Below are 25,858 nucleotides of genomic sequence, written 5' to 3'. Positions count from 1 at the left end.
TTTTATGGGTTATTATAAAATATAACAATTTAGAAATGCAACAAACGTCTGCCCAAATAGACACACTGAACAACAAAATTAAGGAAGATCTTCTTTTTAATCACTACGCGACAAATTATGTTAACATCTTTCAGAGAGTTGACACGAATTGTAACCAACTTCTTCAGCGCAAACTGAATAAATTAAAAAGAGACCTATCAGATTTTGAGGCAAGCAAGGCATACCCGAAGCCACCAGGGTTTCCATGCAACAGGGGCCCATTGAATCAATGTGAGACATTGGTTTTATCTACAAGCAACGATTTTAATAATGGACATCATGAAAGTGCCGCCCCTTTAGAGGATGGAGGAGTGAGATGATCCGAGAGGATCAGGAATTATCAGCAGAGCAACCAGGAATGTGCAGTCAGGGGAGACTATGTGGTTCAGGGAGCGAGGCCCAAGAAATACCAACAACACTTCCAACAACAGCGTTAAAATATTTCCAGGATGTACAAGGTACTGAATCTTTATTTACAGTTGAAAATTCAACCAAAGACCTTCATATCTATAATTTCTCTAGTAAAACTTTGACAACAGCACATGTTGATCAAAGGGACTGTCGTTTGTACCTGGGAGAAGAGCTGACATTGTTAAAACAATTATAGACCTAAAACATTTTGTAAGGAAATTGAATTTAGCATTTTTGTTTAACGACAACATGGCTAATTTAACTACAGGATGTTTATATCGACCCAGTACTTTTAATTCACCAACACAGTCCATTGTACAAATGTATGAGAAATGTTGTGAATTTGATATTAGAAACATGTATAGCTACTCTAAGAGGGAATGTGTCAGTAATATAAGTAAAAGAGAACAAAGTTTGTTAAATGAATTAGCAACAGATACTGGGATGCAAGTAATGAAGCCTGATAAGGGATGGGCTGCTGGTCATGAACCAGATTGATTATGTCATCAAAATGAATAGTTTATTGATGGCAGATGCGTATGAGATAGTGTCAAAAAATGAAATACATATTTCCTGTTCAAAGATTGACTAATGTTTGTAAGACCTTTTTGCTAGATTAATGTATAACCAAAAGTGAATACAAATTTATGTTTAATGACCAGATAGCCGTGGCAAGTATTTTTGGGATACCAAAACTACATAAAGATATTTATGACCCTCCTTTTTGACCAATAGTAGATGCTAAAAAGTCCAAAACATTTTTTATTGCAAAATTTCTCGATGAGAAATTGAAAAACAGTGTTGGCAACATTAAGCAGATTTGTAAAGATTAGTGGCATTTTTTAAGGTTGCTTAATGAAGCTGAATTTAATCCTGATGGTATTTTTGTCATTGTAGATGTACACAATTTGTTCTCTGTGATCCTGCATGATTTAGGGATTAATTGGTTTGAGGAACAATTATTTAAGCATGGGCAACTAAGGATGGATGATATTAATATGATGAGTACTTTGATGGACCTGGTACTAAAAACAATTATTTATATTTTGGGGGTCAGTTTTTCAGACAAATCACTGGGGTAGCCATGGGAGCAGTGTGTGCTCCCATGTTTGCTAATTACATTATGTCTGAATGGGAAGAACAGTATATATTCAACATTTCTTTTGCTGGCAATTGGGGTATGTACACCTGGTTTCTGAATGACATATTCCTTTAATGGAATGGGTCACAGACAAGGTTAAATGAATTTTTGGAGTACATCAGCAACACTGTTGAATTTTTATCTTTTTCCCACACATTTTATACAGATAAGATTGCGTTTTCGGATCTGGAGGTTTGTAAAGATGTTGACAACAAAGTGTATGTGTCTAACATTTACCGAAAACCCACCTTTTCCATTATTCCAGTGGGCACCCCCTGCATCAAAAGAAGTCAAAGGTCAGCTTTTCCGACTGACTAGGATGGTGTCAGCTAGTACACAATTTTTAGTAGAATGTGACAAAGTAGTAAGTATGTTTATGGCCAGAGGTTACCCCTGTGAATTTTTACTTGATATACAATCAGAGGTAATAATGAAGAAAGAAAGGGGAATCTATTTACCTATCATTGAATGGCAATGATGGGGTAATGCCTACTGCAGCAGGTAGATTTGCATGGTGTAACAAGGGTTTTATTACCACCTACTGTTTAGATACCCCTTATACCATTAATATTATTTTTAAAAATTGGTAGATATTTTAACTGATCCAGGAATTGTTGAAAAATTGGGGTCCAAACCAAACTACAGGAAAGACACAACCTTTAAACTAAATTATTGGAGAGAGTCTCTAAGGTTACTTGTAGGAAAAATAAAACAGGTACCTACAAGTGTGGAGCCTGTAGGCAATGTAAGCACATTCTGGTGGGTGATCACATTACTATTCAGAATATAAAACACGTGCAGAGATCATTATAATTGCAACACTAGTAATGTGATACATGTGGCCCAGTGTAAAGAGTGTCCATGTTTTTATATGGGGAAAACCTCTAGAAGACTTAGGGATCACATGTACAAGCATTTTTGTTGGACATTTGGAACAGGAATTTGGCAAAAGCATTGTTTAAGCATATCTCTAAGTACAATTCCCATGATTTTAGATTTTTTGTTTTAGATTCTATTAAAATGGATTTGCGGGGAAAGTCACAGATGAACATCTTAACGTGAAAAAAACTCAATGGCAGATTAAGTTAAATACAACTTTATATCCTGGATTGAATGAGAGCTGTTCACTGGTGCCTATTTTAAAACTAAGACATTATGAGATTTAGTACCTTTTGTTTAAAATGTGATCTCATTAATATGTATTGTAATTATATAGTGCTGGTAATTTTAACTTTTACTTTTTAGTTTAGACTTTCATGGGGTTGTTTAATAAGGACCATCTGATAAAGGAGTTTAATTGGTCACATGACCTGGTGTATGCATATATAAAAAGAGTAAATGGAAGGGGAAAATATTGTTCTGATGAATTTCCAATTATTGTGAATGAAAGCGCTTAACCTATCATTTAATAAAGGAGCAAATGTATTGGTTTCATCGTCTTCAATGGCTTGGCTGCATTTTTTCTACCTGGCTGTTTGTCGTGACTTCATTTACTACTTACTTGCAGTCATATTGCAAGTCACTCCTGTATATTCCTATCCTATGATCTGTAACTGTTTATTCCTTCTCAGATCTGACAAAATTCATGACTTCATATTCTGCCTCTGTGATACCTTTCCAAATCCATTTCTAAGCTAAGATATAGACTCACTCTGTTATAGAGCTGTTCTCTTTACCAGTTCTACCCATCCTGCTACTAGCGCAAAGCAAATCTCCTTGTCATCTGCCATTGTAATTATATCTCATAATTATGTTTATCCTCAGCATGCTCTCAATCTGCAAGAGTAATATTTTTCAGATTGTTGCCTCTCACCCCTTTCACAAAATCTCTTTGACACATCCCTATCTATATTTGCCGCTACCTCTACTGTCTCTTCTGATAGGCCTCTACTGCCCACATACACCTGCAACATGCAACCTTCATTTCCCTGGTGACTATAGTCTCTTATTAAGTTTATGGCCACAGACCACATTACTCTAACCCTAGTCTATCTTTTCTCCCTTGTTAGACTCTTAATCTACTTGGTGACTGAGTTTCCAATCACCAAAATTCTCTCCCCCTGTTTGCATTGGCTACCATCTCTTTTATTTCCTGCTTCAAGCCACTGCCCATCTCATATGCATCCTTCCATTTCTATCACCTGAATTCCTTCTTACTAGTTTGGCTAGCCGATTCCTTCCTCGTGGTGTACCTGATCCCTTTGACGTCCCACCTACTCTCTTTCTACAAACCATATACAATGACCACTCCTTTTTGCCCTCTAATCCACACAACTGAATCAGTGTCCATATATATCCACTTCCTTGCTACTGTCATTATGGTATGGTCTCCTTCATAGCCACCTCCGGATCTCTTTCCTCTTCATCATTTGTTACTGCTGTATGCACATGTCTTCCCAAACCATGGATTTCTCCTAATACAGATATTTGCTTTCATTTCATCTGTACCACCCAATTCACTGTACTCAGCTGCTCCATTAAGCTCAAGTCCTTCTTTTCTCAATTTTCCCTGCTCTGTTCTTCTCACCTCATCCTGTATACTAGTCATTTGTTGCTTTTCCTTCTCCAACCCTATTCTGCCCTTTCTTCCATAGGTTCATAGGTTCGTAGTTATATGCTAAGCTAATGACCACCAGGGCTTTTATAAGTCTAGCCATGAAATCCAACTGTGTTCCTGTGTATCATGTGTGTTTCTTAGGAGAGGTTACATAACTTAGGAAGTTTCTACAGGTTATAATGGGGGATGTACATTAATTTACTCTCTGCCTGTGTCTTTGAAAGACTTGAGGGATTCACACTCAAGGTGAATTTCCGATTCTCCATCCATTGGTCAAGGTTACACTTCAATAAGATTAGGGATGGACTCTGCATCACATAGATGAGGAGCCTGTTGAGGAGCTTGAGGAGCCTATGAGACACATGCCTGTCTCACCAACATGTCTTATTTATGTCACAAGCAAAAATTACATCCTTGGTTTTAGTGGTTCTGATGCTTTTTGTTTTGTGGATGTTCAGAAAGGTCCATCAGTACTGGATCCAAGAATGTCTTGTATGCCAGGCATAGATTGCCTGCCAGTAACCTCTAGGAGACAGAGTATAGAGATAGGACTTTAAGGTGATCCATACAGGGCAATGTGTTTATACCCTGGATTCTCCTGGTAACAAACCTTTGTGGGCATTCCAACTGTTGCAAATATTTGGTCGTGTGCATGATGAAGGGGGAATTATACTCAATGATGGGTCTGATAAGGGACAAATAAAGTGGCACTGTGACTTCCTTGGACCTGGATGCCATGCCCTTGTTTATAAGTTGGGTGACATAGAATGATTTTCTTACTACTTTGGCCACATGTTAGTCAAAGGCCAGATTGCTGTCTACATATGTTCCCGCATTCCTGACTAGTGGGTTAGCTCTTGGTGGTCTCTTATCAATGCAGTAATTACCCTGCATGGCAGTTTTCCCAAAAGGCACTATAATGCATTTCTTGGCATTGATCTTTAGTCCATGACTTTGGCACCAGTCATTTATCTGTGTTAGACCCTCTTGTAAGATATTTGCGTCATGGGAGAATCTAGGATAGCTCCCAATTTGCAGCCACCTGCGAACATGGTCAGCCAAAGACCCTTGATATTAGTTCTGAGAAGTAGATGCTAAATAGGAGCCATCCCAGCATGGAGCCCTAAAGTACCCTGCTGATGACCGGTGTCTTAGTGGAGATCCTGACTTCCTGAGTCCTGTTTGTGAGCCAGCTGGCAATCCAGTGAGTTATATAGGGGTTATGCCCAGTTCTGTGAGTTTGTCAACTATACCCGAGTTGGGCATTATATTGAAGACATTAGCCAGGTCCAGCTGGGCAGTATGTACCATTCTCCTCCATTATCTTGCTGACCTTTCCAAAGAAGCTCACCTGGTTTAGTAGCAGTTAGCTCCCTTGACAAAGCCAGACTGGGTTGGGTCCCATGTCTGAAGGTTGCCTATGTCTTTGTTGATCATTTCCATGGTAATTCATCCAGATTTCTTTTCTGATGTTCTCAGGGTACTCCGTATCTGACCTCATGTCAACAATCATTACAGCAATGGCCTCCGCTTGACTCTCCACGACTAGTCAGTCCACTGTCATCTCTGGCTCCAATATTATCCTTTTAAACTCCCCCATTCTCCTGCATATCCCAAGTGCTCTATCTCACCCCAAAGCACTGTCAAATAAACAGTTGGCAAACGTCCTATCCACCTCACATATCTCTCGTCCACAGTTATCTTCAAGCCAATATGACTCCTTTAATGTCCTCATTTCTAGGTCCCTAGTTTTCCTGTATTATAATTCATTTTTATTTATCTTTATACTATATATGTTTTAAGGGATCTACTTTATAATGCTGACTTTTTGAAACATCAAACTGCGTATGGTCAAACCCATATGACTGACGTTACGGAATGCCAAAAACTACAAAAATACAAAAAAATTTTTGTGTGTTTTGTAGGGGAGCTGCCCCCTGCATCCCCCACACCCCTTTCTCTCTCTCTATTTTTATATATATATATATATATATATATATATATATATCCATACATATTTACCAACTCTGAGATCACACTATAGTAGGCAAAAGAGCAAATTCCCCAATCCCCACCGTACTGCAATCTCAGTACAAACATTTTGACATTTCAGAATGTTGATCATATGGTTTCTACCATATGCATTTTGACGTTCTGAAACCATTTTAAGGCACTTCGTTTTTTCAGCTAGTTCAATGTTTATCTTTGACATGCTAAACAAATTTCTGACCAGTATCATTTTAAAGTATAACTAACAGTAGAACTCAGACAACTATATCTTATTTTACCTTTAAATAACTTACATAAAGACAATAAGAAAATAAGCGTTTATTTCAAACAATGTAAAATTACAGGTCTTTTAGAAGTAGATAGTCATTTTATCAGCTAATTCTGCTTTGATACTAGACCATCAGGCACACACTCACGCATGCGCACACACACACACACACACACACACACACACACACACACTGTCTCAATCATACAAACACATATACACTCGTAGATTAACAAAAAATAGAGTGAATTCAGAAAATGTAAAACTATAGGTAATTTAAGATAAAATGTGAGCAATTATTCTTAAGAAATGTGAAACGAGCTTGAGTGGTCCTACCAGCTGCTTGTAAGTCACATATTTTCTCAGAAGTTATAGCAGATGTTTTTGCAGAGACAACAGAACACTTGTTTCATTGTAACAAACAGTATAAACAGCAAGAAGTCCAGTTCCTAATAACAGTTTTAAAAAGTCCAGTTATTTATAACAGGTTTAGCAAATGCAGTCCATCCTTGCAGAAATTCTTTACAGATAATTTTAAAGTAATACAGGATATAAAATCACAGGAGAGACCTAACATGCACAAGTATATAAAAAATGTTCACTTATTGGCTATCTGCACTGTCAGTGCCACGAGGCCAAAGCTTTAGTTAGGTCATCTGGCAACCTGGGCAATTCCTAGTCTGGAAGCTCCGTCAAGTTGGAGACAAAAATAATGGTCAAATTTTAAATTCTGCTGTAACTTTTACTCCCATGCTTGGCTACTAAACACAACCACACATGCAGTACCAGTGATCATACCTCTCAACTGTACATATTTCACAGAATTCCAGATTTTGGCCTCGTATTTTGGTCTGTTTTTCATATACTTGTGGTTTTCTGGCAAATTAGTGGTAAACCATTACAGATTGCAGTTAGAAAATAATGACAGACATTTGAGTTTCAGACTTCATATCCTTCAGAAAATTCATGTTAATGCAAAACCTGTTAAGTCTGTCAACTTTGACTTTATAAGTGCAATATTTAAAAATTGTCCCTATTTTTTGGGCCTTTGTTCCACTTTTATTTATGGCTTTGTCCAGATTTCTTGCTCTAAGAAACTGAGAGGTATGACCAGTGTTCATTCAATTCCATAAATTTAATTTAAAGCAGTACAAAATAAACTCTTGTTTAAGGCAATAGAATCTGACATGCAAGTAGATGTAAACAATTGTAAATCAAGAAACTAAACAGAAAATCCACCAGGTGCATGGTTTAGAGAGAAAATCCCGGACTATGTGCCAGACAACCTGAGTCTGTTTGGTGGTTGCTGTAGACACAGGGTAGGTCAGAATGTAAATGACAAAGTGCTGGCTTATTCATCTTGGGGAAAAGAGAGCCACAGTTGGTCTGGGGCTGACTGTGACTCTCACCTGCAATATTGGCATGCTGTACTACAACAGGAATGTATATGTGGGAATACACACACACCTCACGATACAAGCACACAGTGAAGTCACAGCTGCATTAAAGACAATAGTGCTCTTAAAGAAAATGCTGATCTCCACCATAGATGATGGTACAACCCTTTGCTTATGACTGTTGCATTTTTACTCTGACAAAATGAAAGAGTCACTAAAGTGACTTGTTTTTTGGTTAGTTGTTCAAGTTTCAATATAAAAAAAAAAAGTAGACAGTTCTTAATGTACACTTGTGCAAACTGTTAAAAAAATAAAATAAAATGCCTAAAATATTAAGTCTGCAAAGTCTGTAGATATAAATACTTTGAAATAAATTGTTCTACAAGACTCCTGAATAATTATAGTATATTAGCAGATAATCAGAAGTTGGAAGGCAATCCTACAAATTGAAACTGTAAATTTAACATATTTTTTTACAAAAGTAATTAATTTAAAAATCTGTTTTCAAGTAATAAACAAAATCAAACAACACAACCTAAATTTTCTTCATATTTGTCAGGGCTGAAGCTGTACACCATGCAAGCCTGTGCTTGCCTGCTCTACAACACTTGTCTATCCCAACAATATTAGTAGATGAAGTTAAGTTAATACTGTACATGAATCAAATTTTGGCTTTGTTGATATTACCCTAGTCTCCATTTCAAGCTTCATGTTATCCTTATTTTTTTCTTTATCTTGCCTGCTTTCATTCATTTTTTCCACTTTCCACTTTCTTAACTTTGTTAACAAATGGACAGGCATAAAACAGAATCCCGTAATTCTTTCCTGTGCAGTTCCAGCTAGTATACTAAAGGAAGAACATTTCTTAATCTGTCATGAAAAAAAATGCCTTTCATCACAGTCAGATCAAATTTAATACACCTCTTGCTCTAAAGCAATATAATTTCTTAATACCCTAAGAAATGAATTGCAAAGCTGTACAGACTTTCTTTTTCAAAAATGCTTTTACCTGAATCAAACAACTCAAAGTGCTAGCAGACAAACCTGCATAACTCTAGAACTGTCACAAGCTTATGAAAGTGAATATGCCTGGTTATATGCCTAATAAACAGATTATTTTTAAAATATTTACTCCATAAATGTCTTTATTATACGACACATTCTGACTTTCTTTTCATTTCACCATGACTTATGATTAATAATCATCTTAATATTACAAAAAGTTTACTGTTTTATCTAAGCATACCTTTTTACATCATATGTATATAAACTGTAAAGAAATACAAGATGGGACTTTTGACCTGTTATTCACATAATTATTTGTTTACATTTATTTCACAGAGCAGTATTTTTTTCTTTCTGGTGATAATACCATTCATTTTATGATTACCTGCTTTATCCAATTCATGGCCGTGAGGAATATGAACCATATTTTGGCATTCACTGAGCACAGGGACTTCTGGATAGGTCACTAATCAAAAACGGAATACCCATGTGTGCACACAACACATGCATCCAGGCACATGCATGCACACACACACACTCTCTCTCTTTCTCTCTCACACACACACACACACACACACACACACACACACACACACACACACACACACACACACACACACACACACACACTGTACACACACACACACACACACACACACACACACACACACACACACACACACACACACACACCATGCTCACGTATGCGCTAACACACACACACACACACACACACACACACACACACACACACACACGCACATGCACACATTCACTCTCTCTCTCACACACACCCGCGCATGCAGACATACACACACACACACACACACACACACACACACACACACACACACACACACACACACACACTCACACTCATATAGCACATGCACTTAAATGTAATGAGAAGTATTGCCAGTATACCTGCTGTATGTCTATGGGATGTGGGATGAAAAGACAGCACACAGAAAAAGAAATATGTGCACAGAAAGGCATACAGATTCTGTACAGTGGTCATCCTAACAGATAGCCAAAGCAGGAAACTAATCTCCGTGATGTAGCAATGCTAACCACTGGGCTCCTTTGCTGCTTCATTTGAGTATGAAATACAATTATTCTTTGCCTAATTTGATTTTATTTTTTGGTTACAGTTAATTATTCTAAAACTGAAACAACAAATCTCTACCCATTTCACAAGATAATTGATTTATAACTATTAACTGTCAGAAAACTATCAAAAATATATCTACACACACAGAAACATAATTAACTTTTGTGTCCCAAAAGGAATTAATTTGTAGTCAACCATGTTACATGGCTTAACTTCTGGAATACTGGCTATTTTTACTATTTTTGTTGCCAGCTGCAGTTTATACTGGAATGTCCATGTCTATGCCACATTTTATTTGACACATTTTTAACTACAATTTAGACATGCATTCACAGACTAAAGCTACTTTAGTGATTTCCAGCGAGTTAATAAAAAATGTCTCTTTCATCTCACATCTTCTGAATGTTTGTCTCCAAAGTTCGTGTTGCATCTTACTGTGAAATCAGGTTTTACTTAATCTCCTAATTGTGACTAAAGAAAAAGATTGTATGTCACTAAGTGCAACGTGCGTCTTACCAGTGTTGAATTGTGTTAAAAAGGCAGTACAGAAAAGCAGTAATATAAAACCAGAGTAGAGCTAAAACAGTAAACAGATTTCAGAAGAGAAGCTTCCTGAATATGACATTACACAGTCTTTTACTTATTACATTCAAAGTGTTCCAGTATTTTAAAATGTCTTAAACATAAGGTCCAAAAAAACCACACACATTGATGGGTCGGGAATCCTGCACTATCATGCAGTACTCTTATTCAGAATGAATGGTCTGTACTCATCTGTCTATTTAAAACTGAATTACTAGCATTGCTTTAATTTTTAGTAAGAAAATGTGTTTCATTACATTTGATTAGCATATGAGTTTTAGACCAGTTCTGCTTTTTGCCTACCTACTCACATTTTCCTCAACCCCTTTTGCCCCAGAGGTTTCCACCCTGTATAATAATAGCCTCTGCCTGTACCCCTAACACTGACAAATAATCCTACCAGTAGGTCATCATCTCACCTACCATCACTTTTTTATACATCAATACTTTAAACATAAAATTAAAACTTTATCACTCCCAGATTTCGAATAAACTTTACTTACAAATTCCCCCACTCCTCTGCTCATTACAATACTCAAGCAAATATACATTTTAGCCACTTAGAACACCTTTCCACTGCACTTATAGTTTACCTTAGAACACACCCTTAACATTTCCCAAAATATTTACCACCAGAGTCTCCAACTCCTGCTTCAACCACACACATCATGCCTAGTCCACTCCACTCAAAAACAAATAATTCTACATATAATTCTCTATCTACTCCATTCTAATCAACATCATATATTACATACAACTCTCATTTGTACCACTTTCTCCAGAACCCACACTCAGCTAATACCCTAATACATCAACACTGTACTTCATACTACCTTACAAATCTGGACTCAGCATCAGAAATCCAATACCTTTCAAACTTTCAACCCTTATTGTTTAACATTCCACATCGCTATACTATAGAGACACATAATCCGACCTCTGAAAACTCCAGCACATCACACTCCCCCATTAACACTGCCATTGTAACACCCTAACAGCTAATATCTATAAAAGGTTTACATTGTTAGACCATTTCAATTTCCATTAGCCACAATCACCTCTATTCAATAGACATGGCCCAGTAGTACATCCAACCTCCATCAATGGATTTTTCGGATAAACATTTCTCCTTAGTTAACACGCTTTCACAAAACTCTCCCTAGCATACTTTCATCCCTTGTACAGATTATGACCTACCACGGCTCCCATCTCATTACCACACACACCGCCTCTACATGCAAACCAACAAACAAATTGCATACTCACTTTCTTTTTCCACTTACATCTTCAATACCACACACATACACTACTACAAATCTAACCTTAAAACACATACACCCATTTCAACCTGCTGTATAAAAGTACAAAATTAAATTAGAGATTCCACCCTCTACTATACAACACATTTAAAAGCTACAGTTACATTTTAACATATACCCCAACCCACAGCCCTTACCCCATCTTGTCCCTTCCACCTCCTCCACAAGAAACATCAGAAAAATTATACAATTTTATTTTATTTTTTGTCACATTAACATCATAAATATATGCAACAAACTTGCTGAGCTCCCTATCTGATAGCTAAATGTTGTTTGTCTTTTTGGCTTCTTCTGTCTGATAGCTAAATACTCATCTTATATTCTTGTTCTAACAGAAACATGAGTAAAACCCAAAATCTAGAATGAACCAATTCTTCCAGCTGGATACAAAATCATCAGGAAATATACAGAGAGCAAAAGAGCTGGAGGAGTTGCCATTCTCTTTTTAAGCAGCTTCAAGCTGACACTATATGCTCACAATATCCCAGACTTTGACAATACAGAAATACTTATTAACTTACTAAAAATTAATCAACACAGGAAGCGCTGCATTATTTCTCTCTATATATAGCTCTAGGCAACAATAACCAAACAACCAAAGATATTATGGGCTGGACACACTGACAAATCTCCCAAAAAGCACTCATCTTTGATGAACTAAACATAAGCTGGGACCAAGCAGACTCAGTCTCCTCTTCTGCCCACTCTAATAGAAACTTGCATGGCTTCACGCAGCTCATAAATGCTACTACCAGATATGAGAAAACTAGCAGTAATGAATCAATGCTAGAATGGATCGACTAATTCCATGTCTAACACCTTCAGTTCATCACCCTTCCTGATACAAGTGATCATCTGCCCACCTATGCTAGTCCATACTCCATAAAAGCAATGCCTTTATTGCAGCCTCAAAACTTTGGAACATGCTAAAAACCCTACCACTGGATGATGCCACACAGCACTTCAACAATACCTTTCTCAGCATTCTAAATAGCCTAGCTCCAAACAGAAAGAAAAGAGTTAAATACAACCCCCTCCCCAGCTAACTGGAAATGCAAGCAACTAATGAAGGGATGTGAGAAAGCAAGGAAATGGTGTTCCAAAAAAACACTTAAAACTACTAAGAATCTACAAAACTAAGAAATTTGACTAAATTCCATGTCATTACAAATAAAAATCTCCACTAACATCAACTACAAAACACCTGCCAATACAATCACAAACATTTCTGGAAAAACATAAATAACCTCATGGATCCAGATAGATGCTTCCAACCACACCCATATCCAAATGAACCTAATCAGATTTAATTTAATACCCACTTCATCCACGGTGTGGTTTCACTCTTAAAAGACAATTTTATTCTCACTCCACCAGTTACACCCACTACAATGACCTACATTCCTACCTTCATTCAGAACATTCACCCATTCACTACAATCAAAAAGGATCTAGCTAAATGAAAACCCACAATACTCACAGCAAGTAAACTACCTGCAGAATATATTAAAATGGCTGCTGATGTTCTTAATTACCCTGTGTCTATTCTTCAGTAACAGAGCAATCTAAGAACCTTATGACCCTTTCCTCTGGAAAAGAATTCTATATTAACCCTTTACATAAGGGAGGAAATTCAATACAACTATCCTACTACCACCTAGTTGTTACCTTCCCCCCACTTTCTAAAGTACTATAAAAGTATATTCACACACAGCTATTTAAACATCTGCAAACATGCATTCTACCACCTACACAACACTATTTTAGGCCCTTCCATAGCACTAGCACTAGCACAGTCTGACTTAGTTTCTTAAATACATTTACCATCAAAAAGATTTAAGGCAATGCGGACTCTGTGATATTTGTAGACCACTCCCAGGCTTTTGATACCATATCGCAATAAAAGCTTCTAAAACGGTTAAAAAACCTCAGCCTCTCCATGGTCTCACAGGTATATATCAGATAAATAACAATCAGTGAAATGGAAAGACCAATATTCTACATTCCTTCCAGTCTCAGGTGATGCTCCTCAAACATCCATTCTAGGTCCACTCCTAGTTATTACTTTCATTTATGACTTTCACTTAGCCACTAAACCCAACACCAGTGTCCAATATGCTGCCAATGCCACCCTTATTTCTTTGCTCCTTTCCTTACAGAAACTGTAAAGAAAAACCCAACAGTCCTTTCCAAATATGAAAACGTAGTTAAAAGATACACTCATTATACTTAACCCCCCAAGCCACCAAAATCCAAATAAATGCTATTCGCATTAAAGATAATGTAGACATCCTTCATTCACTCATCAGCAAATGCTACAATTGACATTATTTTGCATGTTAAACTCCTAGCAATTATTATAGATGATAGGCTAAAATATGGTCATCAAATTCAAGACACAGTAAAAATGGTTCATTATAACCTCATTTTACTTTGCAGAACAAAACCATTTCTGGTAGACTTAGAAGAAAATATCCTCTCCTTATTTACTACCTCTCCACTTTTATTCTTCCGCTATATACACAAATCTTCCTCATCACAAATCACTAAATTCTGACAGTGCTATAAATTGTCAAAGTTTGTGACTCATCACTGCTCTGCTCTAAGCAGCTAAACTTGTTGGAACCACCAAACTAGCTCACCTATTCTCAGTTACAAGTTTTGTCAAAATATCATTTACTATCCCAGCAAATCACCCCATACTATCAAACCTCCCCAAAATATACACTCTTGTTGAAACCCACCACTCAGAAAAAAAAACATCTACTGCCATCAACATCCCACAGTAAAGGTGGGGATGCCCTTTACTCAAGCCATGTAGCAAAGTCAGGCAAAATAAAATCCCACTTGCACTAAGACTAACAGAAAACATTCAACCATTTAAATCTCATCTTCATCTCCACCTAAAATCATCCTTACTGTCTTACACCTTGATAGTAAAAAATACTCATACAATTACCCTACCTTTTCAACAATAACTGCTTCCATAATCTCTACCTTCTCTTATATACATTTCACTCCATGCATATAGCAGCTATAATACCTATAATAGTTAACTTTTATCTTAGCCCCATTACTAAAGATGTGCATGCTTCATTGCTAGGAACACAGCAACTGTTTAAAAATATAATCAATAATCTGCCTTTTATAATAATTTTGTTGCTCTTTTGCATTGTTCTAGCATTCATTTAATTCATATTTGACTCTGCATGGGCAGTATAATTTATATCTCTGATAAATGTTGTATGGTATGCAATGTTTTATGAAGCTTTTCTCCCAGGGACTCTGCTGAAATGGAGAATCTGCCCAGTCAGAATGTTCCAGTTAACACAATGTAATAAATAAAAATAATAAACAAAATACTGACCAGCTCTGTAGTTGCATACAAGGAGAATAGAAAATCAGAATTAGTCTATTTATTAGTAGATCAAAAGGGTCTGTTTATCACTATCTTAACAGCAGTTACAGAGACAATAACTTGAAGTCAGTTCTACTATATCATTATGCTGTAGATAAAAGATGTTACAACCAAAAGCAAACAACTTATTGTAAATTTGCCTCAAAGAAAAAAAAAGGCAAAATGAAGCATTTTTTGCATAGAAGTGGCTGCAGTATGGAAACATACAAGGCCATGTCAAACCCAGAGTTGTTGGACATGCTACACTTAAAGAAATCCCAATCCCTCAGAGCCACACATGCTGGAGGGATAGGTTCCTGACCCAGAAACTCCCCAGACTCTGGAATAGACTGCCCATACATGTGAAGCAGAGCACCTCTTTGGCCCTCTTCAAAAGGAACCTTGATGATTGGATGGGAGAAAGGAAATTCACCCCGGGGATCACGTCAGTCGCCCTGCTAGACAGGGGTCCAGGGAATTTAATAGTGTGGGAAGAAATAGCCAGGGAATTGTTATGGCTAGGCTTGTATAGGCCCTAGGGCCGATAGCCTAGTACCAACCTATGAACCTATGAACCCTACCAAAATAATTGTTTTGCAGCATGTTACTAGGTCAACACAGGAATGTAACTTTCTAATTTAATGTTCAGATGATTACTTGGCAATATTTTCATGTTTTAAACTTACATATAATACCAAGATTATTCTGGATTTGTGAGACATTTCTCAGTCTCTGGCTGCAACAGAAATATTCACTATTAGCTTAAAATGCCTCCAAAGTTTTAGAAAGAAAAAATCATTTTTAAAGACTACATATCTAAACTTGTCTTATTTTGCCCATCTAATAACTTGATACTACCATGATCAGTCACACATTCCGAGTATCCTTGTGCTGTAGCTCAGGTTGCTATTTAATTATGTAATTTTACTAACGTCTTTCATGTTTCAGTTTTAGAAGTATTATTTTATGTATTTCAACCTATTCAGTATCTTAATTTACATGTATCACTGGACAGTGTAGTGTCTAAAAAGAGTATTAATACCAGTCTTCGCACCTGGTTAACAAATAAATAAGTGTGCAATGTACTGCGGTGGTGGTGCTGCGGTAGCATTGTCGCCTCACAGTAAGACGTTGTCCTGTTCGATTTTCAGCAAAAGCGTCTTCTGTGTGGAGACATGCATGAATGGGTGCACCTTCGTTGAAGGTTGTGCGTCAGAGCTGGCAACTCGGCACGTAAAAATCTACTGCCAATCATTAGCGGACCGGAGTTCCGCTGTGGCGACCCCTAACTAGGAAAAGCCGAAAGACACAACAACATAAATCACACAATAAAGATGTAGATCCAGTCAGAATGCATCTTTGTCCTCATTTTTATATATGCATCTTAAGCTGTATTTGCCGCACTGCCTATTAAATCATTTTTTAAGATATGAGTGTTGGAGTTTCACACTAAATTTGACATCCTGGAACTCCATGAACTGCTTTGATATATGCATTTTCTCCCTCATACCACTTTTGAAGAATAGTTTAACTTTCACAATGCAGGCATTGAAAGAATTACAAAATCAAGTGTAAAGCCAAATATTCTTCCATAGGTTTCATTATATACTTAAAATGTACTCCAAACCAATAACACAGTATATGATCTGGGGAAGAAATACTTCTGCTAGTCAGAAATAATAGTGGCTGTGCATTCTTTAGTAGTTCTCCAAACTGCTGTCATAATGAACCTAACTGGTTAATTTGTCATCACCTTGTACCTAGGAAACTAAAGTTAGGACCTGATGTACTCTGTCATCTGGCTCTTACCTATCCTAAGGCAATCAGTAATATGTCCTTTTGCCTTCACTATAACAAGACCATTTTAAAGGGAGATTATAATTTGCACAGGAAGTTTCATATTACTGAAAACATATTTTATTAGCATCATGCATTTGATCCAAAGAATTATTCAAATAGATTAACTATAGCACTTAATGAAATCATATTATTTAGAAATTATTGGAGAATCACTAATAATTGTTCAAATAAATTAAAACACATAATAGATTTAGTCATAATTCCAAGTGCCCAAGTGCCTAAAGTAGCTGTTGAATTTATTTACACAAAGTGGTCTTGTGCAACCAGTCTGACTGTGAAACACTCTTGCAATACTTTCTACATATTCTTTTGCTGCTGTAGAATTATTACCCCTTCAGGAAAAAAAAAGAAAATACTGTCAAATTATTCCATGTTAATTAAAATAAGCTTTTGTCTCAAGTAAATCACCTTGACAATGATGTTAATGTAATGATTTGCAAACAGAATTTGAAGTCTATTGCAACATTAGAATTCTGTTCAAAGGGCTTACTTACAAGACAAAAATAATGTTTAATGGAGCAAAGGTAGGCAGTATATCCTAATATGACACTCAAGGATTCAGGAAAGAAATCAGTAATCTGTCTGTAAATAATAAATGTAGTCAAATTATAGCACTTAGCCATCAATGGGAGAATATATAGCCCCCAAAATCTTTTGCAGGAGACATGTCTGATTTCTTTACTTTGCATATAAGTTTAGAGTTCATAGGTTCATAGGTTCATAGGTTTATACTAGGCTATCTGCCCTAAGGCATTTATAAGCCTAGCCCAAATTTTTATATGAAAAATACTGTGCCCATTAGTTTGTTGTGCCTCTGTCCAGCAGTGACACAGAGATGATTCCCGGGGTAAACCTACGATCTCCCATCCACAGGTCTAGATTTCTCTTGAACAGAGTCAGCGAGGTGCTCTGCCTCACATGGACCGGGATTTTATTCCACAGCATAGGGAGTCTCTGAGTGATAAATCTATCCCTCCAGCACGTCCTCCAGCAGTTCATGTGCATAATAAAACTTCATTCAATGGCTGAAGATATTTTTTTGTTTTTTCCTTTAGGTTTAAAGTCACAAAACTGTCATTAGGTAAAATAAATAATTGGTTTTCAGAAAAGCAAAACTTTGGTCTGGTTGGTGTAAATAATATACATTCATAGTTTCTGCAAGCCTACCATGCATTTACTGATGTACGTCAAACTCAAAGGCAGATTATTGACACTTCACTTACTGCAGAAATCTGCAAAGAATTTTGGAAAATTGAAAATTTCATAACCTTCTAAAAACAGGAGCAAGGTTTATGATGAAATCTTACATACTTGTTTGCCATTTTGCACCACTAACAAAGATTATTAAATAATCTGTGGCCCTACAATTATGAACCATTTTGAGGCCTGCACTTCGCCCAGGGAACAGCAAAAGGGATTAAGAATGGAACGAAGTACTACAAATGTTATTATGTCCTTCACCAGCAACATTTTTCAACTATAAATGTTCATAGAGGCCATATTTGTGGACTTCTCCAAAGCCTTTAGCTTCACAACCTGTTGAATATGTGAGACCAGTAACTGTAAACCACACAACTCTGAAAAGTAAAGTGTAACTGGGAAATGACTTAGACAAATCTTGAAACTCATTTTAATTGTTTTAAAGCATTTTTTCAGGGATATTTCCCTGCACCTCTGGCACAGAGTACTTTGCTCATCTCATCCCTGCCATTTATATGTACTAACTCTGAGATCACTGCACCTTGACGTAATAGAAATACTCTGAAGAGATCAGACTTACAATGTATTCTAAAAAATCTGTTTGTCACTCTTGCTATTCCTAGATCACAGTTGCAGTCCTTGGAATTTCTGCAAAAATCAATTTGATTTAGTTAAGAATGAGAGATACAGTCAGCTGAACTATCACTATACAACCTGAATACATCAACACAAAGCTCTTTCACAAGCAACCTAAACAACCAGTCTTTCTGTTACCATAGAAGATAGTCAAACTCACTTATGATGAGTAAAGCCTGCATTTCAACAAGGCTTTATACTTGGCCCTTTGCTTTTTATACTTTAGTGTATCCTATACTATTACATTTTCTAAACATCAAGCTGTTATAAACTGACCACAGAGTTATCTGAGAATCACACAACTACCTTACAGGTACCATAAAAGCTCAAAAATAATTTGACACATCTAGTCTCGGGTAACTTCAATACACATACAAAAAAATCAACAATAATATGACACTTCTGTAATAGTACTTATAACAACTGTGTTTCTATTCCATTTTATTTAGTACAGAGGCATGAGTTAGCAAGATCAAAGGGAGCTGAACAGCTCTGGACCAGATAGGAAATACCTTGAATCATTTTAAACTTACAAGTACTTTAGGTTCTAGAGGAATCTAGCACTGTTTCTTTTTTTTTTTTTACCAGATTTATTTATTTAAAATAAAATTTGGTCTAAAACCACAACCTTTTATTATACAAAAATAAAATATAATTAGTAAGCACTTTCGTCTACAAAGTGAGCCTTCATCAGACTGATTAATACAAATTTCAGTTATGACTTATGTCAAGATATAAGGTTAAGACAGGCAGGTAGGAAGAAAAGATTAAACACAGGGGAAGAAGTTGGATATGGTTGGGGTATACTGTGATGTATTAGAGCATTCACGGGGGGTTAGTACAGGAACATAGCCACTTATTTTTTAGATAAGCTTTAAGTGATGGTTTAAAGTGGTTAGTGGATGAGATTGAGAAAATGGACTTAGGAAGGGAATTCCATATACGAGACATATAGCTTGAAAATAAAGATTCTCCTGCAGTGTTGTTGGCTTTGGAGACGATGAGTAAATTCTTATTGTTAGAGTGAAGTAGTCTGCTGGAACTGTAAGGAAGGATGAGATTTTGTAGTGTAAGGGTTCTGGTTGATTGTGTTATGATTTTGTGAGTAAGAAAGAGTTGGTTGTAAAGAATAATGTTGGGAAGTTCCAGTCAGTCTAGAATCCTTAAAGCTGTACAATGATGTGTTCTATATGGGCAGTCAGATGCAAACTTAGCAATTTCATTATAATATGATTCTAGCTTAGATAGGTCAGTTTTCCTAAGATTAATTAAAATTGGAGAGGCATGTAGTAGAGTAAAGAGCAGATGAGTTTGTGCTAATGTAATTTTAGCCATTTTGGTCAGGAACCTTTTGAGCCTATACAAACTTTTAAGTTTCTTATGGACTTTTTTATTGTTAGGGAGACACGTAAGTCAAATTTTAGGTTATGGTCTATTTCCACTCCAAGAAGCTTTGCATGGGTTGTCGAGGAGATGACAGTATTGTCTTTGGCTATTATGTGAAATGGTGGGCATGAGACAGATGTCTTGCTAGGTTTGAAGAGTAATAATTTAGTTTTGTTTGGGTTCAGGATTAGAAGGGCATTGGCTAACCATGTTTCAACAGAAGTGAAGGATTCCTGTGTTTGAGAATGAAGAGGTGATAGAGAAGTGGCAGCACAGATAAGTGTTGAATCATCTGCATACTGTATTATAGAACCATGTGGAGTAGCTGTGTGTAGATTATTAGTAAAGAAGGAGAAAAGGAGATGGCCTAAGATAGATCCTTGGGGGACAAGTAAATGGATAAAGGAAGGCATGGAGATAGGTCACCTTGCCATAGAAGAGATTGTTGACTGCCAGATAAATAGTTATTAAACCAAACTGTGGCAGATGGTGAGAAGGATGTTTCAGTTAGTACATCTATTAGTTTGGAATGGGAGACCATATCAAAAGCTTTTGATAGGTCTAGAAAGATGGCAGATACAAAGTTGTTATTCCTGTGATGGTTTATGATATTAGTGAATGATAAGACAGCAGTAGTGGTACTATGCAATGGGCAAAACCAAAACTGAGTGTTTGAGAAAAGGTTATTTGTTAATAAGAATTTCATGACCTAGAGATGACTACACTGTTCGAGTAGCTTAGAATGAGGTGAAAGAATAGCAATTGGATAATAGTTTGTCAGTCCTGTGGAAGATCCCCCTTTATGTAGTGGGATTACATGGGAGATTTTCCACAGTTGAGGGACCTTGTTTTTGAGAATGGATCTATTTATAAGTATTGATACTGGGAAGGCTATAGATTCAGCTACAATTTAGAGGTATTCACTGGGTAAGTTATCTATGGCAAATGTAGTAGGTTTTAGTTTCTGTAGTAGTTTTTTTTTTACAGTGGCTGTAGGAACTGGGGAGAAAGAGAATGAGGAATTGCTAGTTGTAGACTTGACTGGTTTGGTGTCAGGAGTAGGGGTTGCTGCTTGGAAAGGTCAATTATAGATTCAGTAAAATGTTTGTTAAAAATGGTAGCTATGCTATCGGAATTGTGGATGTCTGAGGTTTGCACATCAAACTTTCAATACAAAAATTAATGCACATGCTCAACTACATTAATTACTGCCTAACACTTTTCCTTTTAAGGTAAACTATAAATTCCTCCTTATTGTTTAACCCTGGGGGATAGCAAGCATTTAACCTTACTTGCCAAGTATATTCCAGCCACCCCAGTTCATCCTCTGCATTTAACATGTATGCCTTGTTTACTATCTAAAACTAAAAACTTAAAATCCACCTTACATTTGTCCAACATGTAATGTTTTGCTAAGGCATTTTTTTCATATCTTGTTTGAATAGCATACTTATGTTCATATATTCACTTATACAACTCTCTAGTAGTTTGACCTACATAAAATGTCATACAAGTTTTGCAAAACACTAAATAAAGATGTCAAAGCTATAAAAGATATTATAAGGAACAATTGGAGAATATTGAGCAGCAGTCCTGAAATTAAAAGGGTAGTAAGTGATAATCCTGTATTTGTGCAAAAAAAGGGAAACGTTTTAAGAATTATTTACAAGCTACATTAAAAGTACCTAGAATAAAATGCCGGGTATGATAAATGTTATAGTTGTAATATTCGTGAATATTTGTATATTGAATCTAATGAAGTTTTGGTTAATGGTTATTATATGAGTGAAAAGATGTTTTACATGTAAGTCTGAATTTGTTGTTTATTTAGTGTTTTGCAAAACTTGTATGACATTTTATGTAGGTCAAACTACTAGGGTAGATTCTGCCCTTCTGAGCTGGGAGTTTTTGGTTAAAGGCTTACTCTGCCTGCTTATTTAACTGTTTCTTTCTGAAATTGGTATGCCTTGTTTGTTGTAGCATAGACTAAATTCAGACCTGCTGAATCTAGCTTTGTTTGTATAACTTGAGCAGTAATCCAGACCATCTTTTTTTGGAGAAGGTTCCCCTGCACCCTAGTGGCTGGAGTGTGCAGTTAGAACTTGTCTGGTTGAAGACTTCTGGAACCGGGTTCAGTTTTTAGCTTTTTAATTGTTAATTGTTTAATTTGTTTAAATCAGTTTGCTGATTTGCTACTGCATTACCGCTTAGCTAGGGTAAAACTATTCCTGGTGCCATAAAGTCTGCTCTTCAAATTTTCCCATAGAATGAGCCATTTATTTTTAAGTTTTAGCACTAAAATCTGTTTCTTTGAGCTCAGTACTTGTACAGAACTTGTTGTAAGCACTAAATAAGCTACAAATTACTACAGCACTCAACTTTCCTCACTTGTGTAGAGGAAAAAAGTTTTTAGTAGTTAATAAATAACCACCTATCCAGGCATGTCTAAGGGTCAGCTCCCGATGTTTTCTCCTGTCTACCTGATGAATCTGGGCATCTTGGGGCAATGCAGCAATTGCCTCATTTACACAGACAATTCTCTCCTCCTACCACCCAACACTACAACCTGTGAAAGATGCACTTATATAGCCAAACTGGAAGCAAAGCTCTCTTCACCCAAGATTGGACTAGACAGTCAAGAGGAGAAGGTAAACATTTGCACCACACCGCACTCATCACATAGTCCCTCAAAACCTACACCTCCAAAACACACACATAGAAACATGAAGCACACACCTACATTCACGGAGGATCTCAATACAAATCTGCTCAAGCAACAGAGACCTCCAAAGCAGAAATGCAAACAACCTCCACTCCCCAACACAACCCAAATGACACACAGCACACAAACTCAGTGTGCCACTCAAGCACAGCCCATAAGGCATAACAACGTACCCAACACTCTAGTCCTAGGTGACTCTATAGTCAGGCACACTGATGTTCCGCTCACCAGGCTAAACAAAAAGAAAGTTATTGTCAGCTGCCTGTTGGGTGCCAGGATCCGCCACATAACGCATGCACTCAGGTCACTACACCACAAGTACAAATATGACTCTGTCATTGTCCATGTTGGTGTGAATGACCTGAGACGTACCTCCCTGGACTACATGAAAAGAGACATGGAGGAGCTCTCTGATCCCTGAGTAGCATCCTGCCATCACCCAGAATGATACCACAGTACAAGGACAAAATTATTGACTTCAACAATTGGTTAAGCTTTTGATGTCATTCTAAGGGAATCCAGTATCTGTCTGCCTGGGATGACATGATCGACAGACCACGATGATTTGGCAGAGATGGCCTGCACCTGTCGCCCTTGGGATTCCAGATACTGGCTAAGGCTCTTGCCACCACTATAGTGCCTTTTTTAGGCAAGGTTCAAATGACAAATTCACCACCTTAACAGGTACAAGTAAGCAAAATCTGAGGGTAATGCTACTCAATGCTAGAAGTCTAAACCTCAAAATACATTCACTCGAGACACTCCTTAAAATGGAGAACATCAACATCTGTGTAGTGACAGAGACCTGGTTCAAGGCTCCAGAGAGCACCCCTGCATTACCAGGCTATAATTCATACCACACCTTTCGGTCAACTAACCTTGACCAAAACACTAAAGGTGGAGGCGTGTCCATATTCATTAAGGATATCCACAACTCCAGGCAAGTTGCTCAGCATAATACATCCAAGATTATCCAAGTGCAAGACCGCAATCCAAATTGTAGCTTGCTACAGATCCCCCACCGTGCCACAGGATTTCCACTCCTCATTTCTTGATACACTGGAAAATATTAGGGTACAACCCATCACCCTAATAATGGGCGATTTCAACTACCCCACCATTAACTAGGAAAACTACTCATGTACCAACTCTTTTGCTCAACATTTTCTGGAATTCATTAATTCCAATGCCTTTGATCAACTTATCCACACCCCCACCAGGGGCAGCAATATCCTAGACCTGGTCATTACCAACATGGGCGACCGGTGTTCCACACCAGAGGTCAATTACTTCTTGGTCAGGTCCGACCACAAGCTAATCACCTTAGAAATCCACATCTAACACCCCCCCCCCATTAGGGAAAACACCGTAAAAAAATTCTCCACTTCACGCTTCTTAAGACAGAAGTGGCAAACTTCACGACACCCATGCCGACGGACAATATAGGTACAACTGCTGAATCCCACACAAATGCACTTTATAAGCACTTACACAAGGCATGGATCATGCTATCCCTAACAGAACCAAGAGCCTATCCTCCCAAAAAAGGAAGCCAATCTGGTGGTCCCCTGCCATAAACAAGCTCTCCAACAGAAGAAAGAAACTGTTGCAAAAAAGAGTAAAATCCCATGACTGGAGGAACTCCCTGGTCAGTCTCAGTAAGAAGCTGAGATCCCTCATAAAATCCTCCAAAGCTAATTATGAAAACAAAATCGCCACTGATTCTAAAGACAACCACAAAGCATTCTATAGCTATGTCAAGAATCTCAATGGCAACACTCAAATCTGCACTGAGTTACAGCATAATGGCACTAAATATACAGAATCAACTGATATTGCCAACATCCTGGCAGATAGGTTCAGTGCTAACTTTACCCCCCTCTCACCCCCTAAAGGGCCCATCTCTATACCGGAAGAATGCAAAGTTCCTGTAATCATGGCTGCACAGGTAAAAACCACACTCTCCAATGCCAAGAACACAGCATCCATGGGACCTGACAACATCCCAGGCTGTGTTCTACATGAACTGCAGAATGAACTGGCACCCCATCTAAGCACCATGTTCAATCATAGCCTTATCTCAGGCTTTGTGTCCACTGAATGGTGCACAGCAATGGTTATCCCACTCCATAAATGGGGAGCCACCATGAACCCCTGGATCTACCACCCCATTAGCCTAACAAGCCTGGTTTGCAAGGCCATGGAAAGTATCATCATGGATCTTATACACAAAGACAATGGTAATCTCCAAACTCTGGACCCCACCCAGTTCAGGTTTATAAAAGGCAGATCATGTCTCCTAAATCTGACCGTAGATGAGGGTAAGGTGGTTCACACAGCCTATCTAGATCTCACCAAGGCTTTTGACACCATACCCCACTCTGGAATTATAGATAAACTCACAAAGCTAGGTGTAAATCCCTATGTCACAAGAAGGGTTGCCAACTGGCTCACTGACAGTACCCACACTGTTAAAGTAGCAGACTCCAAATCCGACTTCAGACCAGTGATAAGTGGAGTACCACAGTGTTCAGTCCTGGGTCATCTCCTATTTGGTATCTACCATTCTGAAGTACAGGCTAACACAGAAGATATTTGGCTAACGAAGTTCGCAGATGAGTGCAAACTAGGAGCCATAATCAAAACTCCCAACAATGTGGGTATCCTACAAAAGGGCCTCACGGAGACAGATGCCTGGTGTCAAAGCCATGGCCTCAAGCTCAATGCCAAAACATGTATTGTCATCCCCTTTGGTAAAAACTCTGTACCCATGAACTACCACATATGTGGCAGTCTACTTAACACTGAAAGTGTGAT

This window comes from Protopterus annectens, chromosome 5.part0, assembly GCF_019279795.1.
Source record: "Protopterus annectens isolate FY-2018-M chromosome 5.part0, PAN1.0, whole genome shotgun sequence".
NCBI classification, from domain to species: Eukaryota; Metazoa; Chordata; order Ceratodontiformes; family Protopteridae; genus Protopterus; species Protopterus annectens.
Note: the sequence above shows the minus strand (reverse complement) of the source record.